The sequence below is a fragment of the Pongo pygmaeus genome, chromosome 2, assembly GCF_028885625.2.
Source record: "Pongo pygmaeus isolate AG05252 chromosome 2, NHGRI_mPonPyg2-v2.0_pri, whole genome shotgun sequence".
In the NCBI taxonomy this organism is placed as follows: domain Eukaryota; kingdom Metazoa; phylum Chordata; class Mammalia; order Primates; family Hominidae; genus Pongo; species Pongo pygmaeus.
The window spans coordinates 192,632,976-192,642,705 of record NC_085930.1 but is presented as its reverse complement, the minus strand read 5'-3'; positions in this window follow the sequence as shown (position 1 = coordinate 192,642,705).

The following is a 9,730-nucleotide window of genomic DNA, read 5'->3' as shown; positions in this document are numbered from 1 at the left end:
CTTGTAACCAACCTGTGCCTTCATAGCTCAGGCCTGATCACATCTATGTCACTTTCATTTGATGATGGAGTGCTGCTGTTCATACTCAACTGTATGGCCTGGTGGGTCAGATAACACCCAGTTGATGTTGGGCAGCTCAGGTTGCATGGTAACTTAGTTGTCTATGGTTAACCATTGAGTCAATAGCATGCCAAGAGCTGTTTCTCAAAACGAGTGTAGTTATTTGTAGAGAGTGGCAGAGCTTTGCTAAAGAAAATCCTACGGACCTGTGCTGCAACTCACATAGGGGCCTGCCGAAGCCTCCAAACAGCACCCTATCTGCTATTGACATTTCAAGCACCATTTGGATCTGCTGAATCATGTGGCTCAAGTGGCACAACAGCTTGCACAGCAGCCTGGACCTGTTGCAGAGCCTTCTCTTATTCTGGGCCCCATTCGAAACTAGCAGCTTTTCAGGTCATTTGGTAAATGAGTTGGAGTAACACACCCAAATGAGGAATATGTTGCTTTCAAAATCCAAAGAGGCCCACTAGGTGTTGTGCCTCTGTTTTGGTTGTGGGCCAGATGCAACAACTTATTCTTTACCTTAGAAGGGATATCTTGCCATGCTCTATGATACTGGACCCATAGAAATTTCACTGGTGTAGAAGGTCTCTGAATTTTAGTTAAATTTATTTCCCACCTTCTGACGTGCAAATGTCTTCCCAATAAATTTAGACAAGTTGCTACTTTTTGCTCACTAAGTCTCTTCGGCAATAATGTCATCAATGTAATAGACCAGCATATCTTGAGGAAGAGAAACAGAGTCAAGATCACTGTGAGTTAAATTATGACATAGGGCTGGAGAGTCAATGTACTCCTGAGATAGGAAAGTGAAGGGGTATTGTCGGCCTTGCTAGCTGAAAGCACACTGCTGCTGGTGGTCTTCATTAACAGATATAGAGAAGAAAGCATTTGTCAGATCTACTACATACTGGGTAGTAGAGGGTGTAATTTGCTCAAGCAAGGAAACCACATCTGGTACAGCAGCTGCAATAGGGGTCACAACCTGGTTAAGCTTCTGATAATCCACTGTCATTCTCTAAGATCCATCTGTCTTCTGCACAGGCCAAATAGGCAAGTTGATGGGGGATATGGTGGGAATCACCACCCCTGCGTCTTTCAAGTTCTTAATGGTGGCTGTAAGCTCTGCAGGAATACTGCATTCCTCCAGGGATGCAAGACTACTTCTATTTCCCTAAATAGAAGCAGTTCCAGTGGCTTCCATTTGGCCTTTCCACCTTAATGGCCTTTACTCCACAGGTTAGGAAACCTATATGAGGATTCTGCCAGTTTCTGAGTGTATCTATTCCAATTATACATTCTGGAACTGGGGAAGTAACCACAGGATGGGGTCAGAGGCCCCACTGGGCCCGCTGTAGGACATACTTGAGCTAAAACTCTTAGTCTATTTGGGCTGCTGTAACAAGATACCTTAGACTTGGTGGCTTATAGACAACAGAAATTTATTCTTACACTTCTGGAGGCTGGGAAGTACAAGATCAGAGTGCCAGCATGGCTAGGTTCTGGCAAAGGCCCTCTTTCAGGTTGCGAAATGCCAACTTCTCAGTGTGTCCTCATGTGGCAGAGGGGGCAACCAAGTTCCCCTCAGGCCTCTTTTATAAAGGTACTAATCCCATTCATGAGGGGTCTACCATTATGACCTAATCACACTGCAAAGCCTCCAGCTCCTAATACTATCACTTTGAGAGTTATGATTTCAACATATGAATCTTGGAAAGACAAAAACATTCAGACTACAGCAAACTTCAGTGATCACCTGATCTCCATTAGCCCCTATTCTGACTGGTGGGCCACAGTGATGTTTTTGGTGTCCTGGAATTAGTGTCAGTTCAGAGTCCTATAATCCCCCCAAAGTCTCATTATTTCTGTTTCCCTAATGTACAGCTACCTTAGTAAAATGCCACACGTCCTTTGGGGAAGGCTGGGAGAAAGATTAACAGTATAAAATTTTGGTTGATTTTGGGCTCTTTCCAAAAGGGGACCCAATTTTATCTTAATTCAAGGGGTTCTGGGACTGTAAACTGTCTTAAATCCTGGAATTGAATGAGGGGTTGTGACTCTCTGTTTTTATGATTCAAGTTAGACTTTTGTTCACTTGACCTAGAAACCTTTCTGCTGATACAAATCAAGTAAGAATTTAGTAGGCTTCCTATCTGTTCTACTTTTGGAAAGATCATGATCAACTAGCAAATGCTGAGGTCTGCAAGAGTCAGACTATTTAGTTCCTGCTTTGACTTCGCTGTCCCTTGTGGTAATCACGTTCACCTCACCTTTGATGACTGAGTGCTGCCACTTGGTCCTTGCCACCCTGAGATCCAATTACTCCTATTGCATTGAAGTTTCCCAATTCAGTGATTGTAGTTCCCACTGTAAGGCCTGGCCTACAGAAAAGAAAGATCACAGAGTTCTAAGAATGCCAGGGCCCCCCTCAGACATTTCTCACAGTTGTGGTGAAAGGGGTATCTCTTGTACCCTGCCAAGGTGGGTGAGTAGGTCTTAAATGATGAATCTGCTCTAACAGTCCAATCTCCCTAAGCCTTTGAATCCCTTCCTCTATATTAAGCCAAGGCAGGTCAGGAATTTCTAACTCACTTAAGGGATTAGGATTTCAACACATAAACATATGTTGAATGCATGAGCCACCTTTTTGTCCATGCGTCAGCCAACCAACCAAATAGACTGTTAGAATCCTTTCTAACTATAAGCTGCAATGTTAAAGGCAGAATCTCTGCTTTTTGGGCCCATATCAATAAATTCAGCCTGATCCAGCTTTATGTTATTTATGTCAATATCTCATGCCTTTCATATCCATTCCCACATATGTTCCCCAGATTTTTGTCTGTATAAATTAGAAAACTCAAGTAATTCTTTTGAAGTATAGTATACCCCTGCATGGGGCATACTTTGTAACTCGCCTGCTGAGTGAGCTACAGGGGGCCTGCTGGGACTTGAGTTATAGGTCTAGAAGCAAAGAAGGGTGGGTATGGGTGGATCCTGAAGAGAATCAGCATTGTTTTGCAAAGGCAACTGACCCACGGGAGGCCATCACAGTTTCCTCTGGGAATGCAGGGTTAATCCCTCAGATGGCAGTAAGGAGGATACTTCTACTGGCAAAGAAGACTCCTAAGAATTTAGGGGCAAAATGTCCTTAGCATTACACACACAAAATGTGTGTTGTAATTCAGTCACTTGTGGGATGAGATAAAACCACAGAGGGACACACACGGGAAGACAGAGTGGCAGTGCAGAGGTAGAGGCAGATGTGCTGCCCCACCCCCCATGTGTGCACATCATGCACACATACACCCCTATGCCAGGGTGGCAGGCTGATTTCAGAAAACAAAAAGATGGCAGTGGAATGACTGTTAGGATGGTGTGAGCTCAAGTAACATCGTAATGCCTAACCTTATTTTTACTAACCTTGTTTTTAGACTTTCTTTTTCCTTTAATCACCTAACTTTGTTTCTACCTGAATTGACTCTCTTTTAGCTAAAAGAGCCAGACAGACTTTATCTTGGCTCTTTCATTGGCAGCCCCTTCCTCAAGGACTTAACTTATGCAAGCTGACTCCCAGCACATCCAAGAATGCAATTAACTGATAAGATACTGTGGCGAGCTATATCCGCAGTTCCCAGGAATTCGTCCGATTGACAACGCCCAAAGCCCTGCGTCTAACACCTTGTAATAGTCTTAAAGCCCCTGCACCTGGAACCCTTTACTTTCCTGTAACCATTTATCCTTTTAACTTTTTTGCCTACTTTACTTCTGTAAAATTGTTTTAACTAGACCCCCCCTCTCCTTTCTAAACCAAAGTATAAAAAACAATCTAGCCCCTTCTTCAAGGCCGAGAGAACTTTAAGTGTTAGCCATCTCTTAGCTGCCAGCTAAATAAACAGACTCTTAATTCGTCTCAAAGTGTGGCATTTTCTCTAACTCACTTGAGTACAACAACATGTCACTTCTTTTTTTTTTTTTTGAGACGGAGTTTTGCTCTTGTTGTCCAGGCTAGAGTGCAATGGTGCTATCTCGGCTCACCGCAACCTCCGCCTCCCAGGTTCAAGTGATTCTCCTGCCTCAACCTCCTGAGTAGCTGGGATTACAGGCATGAGCCACCATGCCCGGCTAATTTTGTATTTTTGGTAGAGTCAGGGTTTCTCCATGTTGGTCAGGCTGGTCTCGAACTCCTGATCTCAGATGATCTGCTCAACTCGGCCTCCCAAAGTGTTGGGATTACAAGCGAGAGCCACCGCGCCCGGCGTCATGTCAGTTCTTAGGTTCGTCTATTCAATCAGCTGTGGAGTAAATGGGATCTTTTCCAACACCACTTTTCATTCTCTGGCACCAACTGGGTGTCCAGCAATTCAATTCAAATCTGATTTTAACTATCTAGAGTTAGAATAGACACCACAGGTTAAGGGCACAGTCCCATAAGACTGCCCCTCAATTAAGACACCAATTACAAATCTTCAGCCTTCCATACTTCTGGTTGGCTATAAATTGAGAGTTCCCCTGACTTCCTTCTCAGGTTTGATAATTTGCTAGAATGACTCACAGAACTCAGGAAAGTGCTTTACTTATCGTTACCAGTTTACTATAAGGGATACAACTCAGGAAAAGCCAAATGGAAGAGGTACTTAGGGCAAAGTATGGGAGGTGATGGTCCGCAAAGCTTCCATGCCCTCTCCAGGTGTACCTCCCTCCCAGCACTCGATGTGTTTACCAATCCAGAAGCTCCCAGATCCCATCATTTAGAGATTTTTTTTTTTTTTTTTTCGAGACAAGGTCTCATTTTGTCACATAGGCTGGAGGGCAGGTGGTGTGATCTCAGATCACTGCGGCCTCAGCCTCCTGGGCTCAAGGGATTCTCCCTCCTCAGACCCCCAAGTAGTTGGAACCACCGGTGTATGCCATCATACCCAGCTAAGTTTTTGACTTTTTTGTAGAGATGGGGTTTCATCGTGTTGCCCAGGCTGGTCTTGAATTCCTGAGCTCAAGCGATCTGCCTTCCTTGGCCTTCCAAAGTGCTGGATTTACAGGCATGAGCCACTGTGCCCGGCCTCATTTTGGGATTTTTATGGAGGGTCTGATCTGTAAGTAGGATTGATTAAATCATCGGCCCTTGGTCATTAACTCAACCTCCAGCATTTTTCCCTTTCCTAGAGGTTGAGGGATAAGGCTGAGAGTTCCAACCCTCTAACCTAGGCTTGGTCTTTCTGGTGACCAGGCTGTGTTCTGAAGCTATCCAGGGGTCTGCTAAGAGTCTCTTCATTAGAACAAAAGACACTCCTATCACACTATCATTAAGGAAATTCCAAGAGGCTTAGGAGCTATATGCCAGGACCTTGGGGCAAAGACCAAATCTCTTTCTAATAGCACAATCATACTATGATATGCAATCTAAGAAGTTTGAAGAACACCAGTGGTGCTCAAAGGGTAATCCCAGGACTAGTACTATGAATTTTCCTGGGGACTTGTTAGAAATGCAGATTCTTGGTTACCAATCCAGACTACTAAATCAGAATCCTGGAGGTGGGGTCCAGAAATCTGTGTTTTTGTAAAAATTACTTCTATTTCCAGGTGATGCTGCTGAAGTTTGGGAACCGAGATGTAGATGGAACTGGGGGCCTCCTTGGTACCTCAGGAATCTCCACCCTCACCTGTGGCATCAGGGGCTGAGGAGGCTGTAGTGCCAGCCACTGCTCTCTAAGGTAGGTCCTTTGTCTGTCTTTCCTTTGTCGGAGGTTGCACTGATAGTTCACCCATAGGGAGGTGGAATCTACAGGGACGTGGAGCTTCAGCAATTCCTTTTTTTTTTTTTTTTTTGAGATGGAGTTTCACTCTTGTTGCCCAGGCTAGAGTGCAATGGTGCCATCTCAGCTCACTGCAACCTCCATCTCCCGGGTTCAAGTGATTCTCCTGCTTCAGCCTTCCGAGTAGCTAGAATTACAGGCATGCGCCACCATACCGGGGTGTTTTTAGGAGAGGCGGGGTTTCTCCATGTTGGTCAGGCTGGTCTTGAACTCCTGGCCTCAGGTGATCCACCCGCCTTGGCCTCCCAAAGTGTTGGGATTACAGGCGTGAGCCACCGCATCTGGCCAGCTTGAGCAGTTCTTTACTGGAAGGGGGAGAATGGTCTAGGTTTTTACTACACAGTTTTACTACACAGTTTGGTCCTTTACAGCGGCATCTGCAAAATGAGGCTAAAGCCTTTAGAGTGTTGTTGTGAGGCCTCAATGGTGTTTGTGAAATGTCTAACATCATAATAGACACAGAACGGTCACTTGCTATATGGTGGTGGTAGTTGCTGTACCTGACACTGCCTATCACAACCATAGCAGATGTTCAGTAGATGTGAGTGATTGCTAATTGGTTCACTGGAGAAGGAAGCAGCCTTTTCTGGCTTGTTTCTCTGATTTTGCCAGCCGAGATGTCTTAGTCTGTTTTGTGCTGCGGTAACAGAAAACCATGGACTGGGCAATTTATGATGAACAGAAATTGCTTTGGCTCCTGGTTTTGGAAGCTGGGAAGTCTAAGATCGAGGGGCTGTACCTGCTGAGAGCCTGCATCATAACATGGTGGAAGGCATCACACGGGTGAGAGGAAGAGACCAAACTCCTCCTTTTATCAGGAACCTACTCCAGAGATAACAGCATTAACTCATTCATGAGGGCAAAGCCCTCATGACCTAATCACCTCTTAAAGGTCTTCTTTCTCAATGCTGTTGCACTGAGGATTGAGTTTCCAACACATGAACTTTGGGGAACACATTGAAACCACAGCACAAAGAGGCATAATATAAGAGATCATAATTAGGTAGAAGAAAAACAGGCAGGGTAGGTGGGAGGGTGGGAAGAAAGATGACAGAAAGGATGTCAGTGTTCATGAGAACAATGCAGACAATGACCATTTTCTTGGAAGAACAAGGAGGTATGGGCTATTGAACACTATGTGGTCATTCCTCCTCCTCCTCCTCCTCCCTTTTCTTTGAGATGGAGTCTCACTCTGTCGCCCAGGCTGGAGTGCAGTGGCGCTATCTTGGCTCACTGCAACCTCTGCCTCCCAGGTTCAAGAGATTCTCCTGCCTCAGCCTCCCGAGTAGCTGGGATTACAGGCGCCCACCACCGTGCCCTGCTAATTTTTGTATTTTTAGTAGAGACGGGGTTTCGCCATGTTGGCCAGGCTGGTTTCAGACTCCTAATCTCAGGTAACCCACCCACCTCGGCCTCTCGAAGTGCTGGGATTACAGGTGTGAGACAACGCACCTAGCCGATCATTTCTTCTTAATTCCATTTGTAGGATTTCAGAGCTAGAAAAGGGAACTTGGAGATCACAGACCCACTTCCTTACTGCCCAGAGGAAGCAGTGAAGGCCCTGAGAGAGCAAGTGTCAGAGATAAGAGCAGAATTAGTTTCTGAGGATAGGCACTGCCTGCTACATCTCACCATAACTTGAGCTCATTTATCTCCATGGAAACCTTTGAGGACTATGAAAGTACCAAAGATGTGGGCAGCACTCTGAGTGTGATTTATTTCCTTTCTCTTTTCTTTTTGTTCTCATTCTTAATCATAAGCTTCTCCTCCCTCCTTTTCCTCTCCTCCATTCCTTCTCTTCTTCCTTTTCATGATTCTCACCCATAAGGACCCGGCCTAAGCCAGGAAGCTGAGGTTACTGATCTTCAAAGTGGCTCTGACATTCCAAGTCCAACATACTCCACATCATTGTCTTCTTTACTAGGCGTTGGTTTCTGCTGACCAAAACTCACAATTGGCTCTGACTCGGCACCAGGGTTCTGACTACTATCAGTAGGAAACATCTCATTTGGTTCCTTGAAAATACTTGTGACCCTTGAATAGCCAGAAACCATCATGGAAACATAATTCAAAAGCTGCCTCCCCTCCTGTGGATCTTTCATCTTTTTTTTTTTTTTGAGATGGAGTCTCATTCTGTTGCCCAGGCTGGAGTGCAATGGCACGGTCTTGGCTCACTGCAACCTCCACCTCCCAGGTTCAAGCAATTCTCCTGCCTCAGCCTCCCGAGTAGCTGGGATTACAGGCGTGTGACACCATACCCGGCTAATTTTTGTATTTTTAGTGGAGATGGGGTTTCACTGTGTTGGCCAGGCTGGTCTTGAATGCCTGACCTTGTGATCCGCTCGCCTCGGTCTCCCAAAGTGCTGTTATTACAGGCGTGGGCCACTACGCCCTGCCTTTTAACCCTTTTTTGAATCTCTTGCAAAAGGTGGTTGTGAAAATGGTTGCTCTGTGGCCGGGCATGATCACTTGAGCCCAGGAGTTTGAGACCAGGCTGGGCAATATGGTGAAACTCCATCTCTAAAAACGAAAAAAAAAAAAAAAGAAAGAAAGAAAAGAAAAAATCCTTGCTCCGTTTTGCAGGCAGAGTGCAAAGTGCCCAGACTTCACAGGGGGAAGAACCTCTCTACAAATCTCATGACACAGGTGAACTAACGTCGCTTCTCAACCACAGCCCACAATTGTTAGAGAAAGCATTAAAAAGGGCTAGGCGCAGTGGCTCACGCCTGTAATCCCAGCACTTTGGGAGGCCAAGGGGGGGCGGATCACGAGGTCAGGAGATCGAGACCATCCTGGCTAACATGGTGAAACCCCATCTCTACCAAAAATACAAAAAATTAGCCGGGCGTGGTGGTGAGCGCCTGTAGTCCCTGCTACTCGGGAGGCTGAGGCAGGAGAATGGCGTGAACCCGGGAGGCGGAGCTTGCAGTGAGCTGAGATCGCGCCATTGCACTCCAGCCTGGGCGACAGAGCCAGACTCAGTCTCCAAAAAAAAAAAAAAAGAAAAGAGAAAGCATTAAAAAAAAATACCCTCAGCCCCCTGGGATGGGTGGCTACTCCTAGAATTTGGATCCAGGGTGTTTGCGGCTTGGCTTTTTACATATCGAAGAGGAAAGACATGGCTGAGAACATCCGCGTGGGTAGTCCCGCCATTCCGCCAGCTGAGTATTCAGGGACTCCGGCTGTAGAAAGGATTGAGGGACAACCTGACCGAATTCGCATTTGCTCAGGCGTTTCCCGTGGCGCTCTGCTGAACTGGGGTCTTTTGCTGCCAGTCAGAAAGGGTCTGGGCCCAACTAGGGAAACCACGGGATAATGGGCTGATGGGGAGGAGGACCGGCATGGAGGATGCGCCACAGCCCCTCCAGAAGGTAGCACTGGCGCGCCTGACAGGTGACAGACGGAGCAGTGGCAAGGGCGCAGCTGCACGAAGGAAAACGCCCACACAGGCGGTGAGCGCGCCCACGCGTGCCCAGCCTTGTCGGAGCGCAGCCCGGGCGCCGGGCTCCCAGTGCAGGTGTGGCCAGCGGAGGCCAAGAACTGCGTGGAACAACCCCAAGGGGGGAAAACACACGCCAGCCGCCCCCCGGGTCAGGAGGTGGGGCAAGCAGCGGCGCCTCACCCAGCCTCCCGCTCCGGGTCCTGCCGGATGGCGGCAGCGCTCCGGGCCAGCCCCCTTCTCTCCGCTGCTCCTCCGCAGACACCCGGCGGGGAAGAAGGAGGGGCAGAGACCTGGCCGGCACGCGTCTGATGATCCCGACCCCGGTGCGGCTGGAGACCCCGGGCGGGGAGTCACTGTCTCCCCGCCCCACGGTTCCGAGTAAGGACCGTGAGTCGCCTCCACTCCGGGGGGTGGA